Here is a 2,612-nt window from a genome sequence, read left to right as displayed (position 1 = left end):
ATTAACTACACAAACCAGATTGTAGTGGATTTTAATTAAAGTAATTATATTGAGAATTAATTGCAGTCTCCAAATTGTGAGTCAGAAAATGTTTGCTAAATATCCCATTTTAATGTTCCAGAAAAAAAAAAAATCCCTACTCATTTCCTAACCAGGGTTATGTAGAAACATATGACATTAAATTCTAGTGCCAAATAATCTTTAAAAAGAGGAAACATATTTGTTTAGTGTGTTTGTTTTATATGATCCTCAATATTTAATACACTTAAATCTCATATTCTAATTATGCCTTTTAATATTATTAAATAAACTTAGCTTGACAACAAACACAAATTCCCAAATAAGTATTAGACCACTCTAGATGTAAAACAATTTCTTTTCTGAGGTTTACCTATGTTTCGTGTTTGATCTGCCACACTGACATTTGTAAAAAGTAGAAGCAGTAATTAACAAGTACTTAAGTTTGACACAAGAAATATCAATCTGAGTACTGCCCTCTGAGTACATGTAAGCTATGTATAATAGTGGTTTTCACAGAGTTAATACAGATCCTAATCTGAATGGGACAGCCTAAAAGAAACATAGAAAAGGGAGAGATCTTTATTGGCTGGAAAGTAGCAGAGCCCCAAAGGGGCATGACAGTTGAGCTTACCTGCTGAAGGATGCGAAGATAGCAGTGGTTCTAAATGTTAGGAAATATGAAGGTGGAACACAAGTTAAAAACTCGGAGCACAAGTGTAGACTTGATGTTTTTCATCATCAAGGTTATAATATAAACTCTGAGCAGATCAAAGTCTGGAGAAATTAGTGTATCAAAAAGAAGAGAAGGCTAACGTGTAATTCTTGAGAAATTCCGATGACCAGGCTGTGGGAGGGAAAAGAAGAATAGAGTGAGGATGTTGTGGTGACACAGAAAAGAAAGGGAAGAGATTTTTCAAAGAAAGGATTCTCAACAGAATCATATGCAGCTGAATAACTCCAGAGGGTGATAATTTAAAAGGTCATTGATTTTCACTGGAAACAGGTCACTGCTTATGACCTTCCCATAAGCAGAGTCAGGAGGCTAAAATTCCCTTTCAAAGTTTACAAACAAAACAGATCATGGAAAAGATAAGGTGAGTGTAGACTGTGTTGAAGAGTTGGTAATGAAAAGGAAGAAAATAAATTTAAAATGTACTCAATAGGCATCAGGATCCAAAGAAAAAAGTTGGTTTAAAGTAGTTGGCCTCTAAGTATAACCAATGTCAAGAAAAAAAGTGTGTAAAGAAAGAAGGAAGGATAGAAGGAAGGGAGGAAGGAAGGAAGGAAGGAAGGAAGGAAGGAAAGAAAGAAGGAAGGAAAAGAAAGTAGGTTGAGGACCCTACGGAGGTTGGGGAGCAATGTCTGAAAAGCCTCAATCCGGGGTGGGTCCCAGGCAGAGAAGAAAAGTTAACTAGAATAGAAATAATAGTGGTTTAACACTTATTGAGGAGTGTCATGTGCAAAGCACTCTCTTAAATGCTCAATGTTTATTATCTTTTAAATACTTAAAAAATCTTAAGAGGTAGATATTATCATTCTCACTTCACCTACGAGGAAATGGGAACTAAAATAAATTAAGTAACCTGCACAAGATCACCCAGAATATATGAGGCAGTGTCCAAACACACACTTATCTGACTTAAAGCTCAACCATTAAAAGCTTTTATTTCTGATTCATTGCCCAGTGTCAGAAGCTATAAAAGCACAGTCTCACTCAGCATGATTGGTAGAAGTTATAGTCTGTTTCTTTTCTTTTTTGTTTTTTGTTTTTTTGGTAGGCTTTATATTCTTAAAACTAATCTACACATTCATATAATTTGGGCCTGCACAACTTCTGAGGCTGAAAATACAGTTTCTCCATAGAGCATTTGCTATATAGATTATACACGGGGAGGCTCTGAAGGTGGAAAAGGAGAAACCCTTATTCCTGCGACAGTCTCCTTCCAAGGAGCAATTCCTTGATGTCCGTGAGTGGGGTGCACAAATAGAATACATAAAGTTGATTTCAGTAATTTTACTTCAGGAAGCCAAAAGAAATTCCTTTCTACCATGCTCCCTCTTTGCAGATAGTGGAATGGTGTGCAACCCTAAGCTAGCCCCTCTTTCTCTAGCCATCTCTAACCACACTAAACCCTATCCCAGGGAAGAGAGTGATGAACGAGAGTTTTCATTAAAGTGAACAGAAATGTTACTTCAATCATCCCTCTGTTGCTAAATTCAAATGATGCTTTTCAATCTTTTCTCACTTCTCTGTAGAATTTGAAATTGTTCCCCAAATACCCCTTTTGGAATTTCTAATGTGCTTTTGTTTTATGGATTATAGTCAGCCCTGGATTACTTTTGACCTCCTGGGTTTTCCTTCTTTTTACTTTTCACAGGCTCCTCTTCCTCTACCCATCCTTTGAATATTGGAGTTTCTACTACCCATCCTCTTTTTTCTCTTTCTTCATCCTATCCCTTAAAAATCTCATCCTCTCTAATGACTTGAATTACTACCTTGATGCCAATAAGTTCCAAAGCATATGTTCAACTTGGGCCTCTCTGCAGAGTTCCAGATCCATTTGTACAACTCTAAGCCTCCCCACCTGGAT

Source organism: Herpailurus yagouaroundi, unplaced genomic scaffold (assembly GCF_014898765.1).
Source record: "Herpailurus yagouaroundi ecotype Mexico unplaced genomic scaffold, PumYag 162, whole genome shotgun sequence".
Classification (NCBI taxonomy): Eukaryota; Metazoa; Chordata; class Mammalia; order Carnivora; family Felidae; genus Herpailurus; species Herpailurus yagouaroundi.
This window is presented reverse-complemented; position numbering follows the sequence as displayed.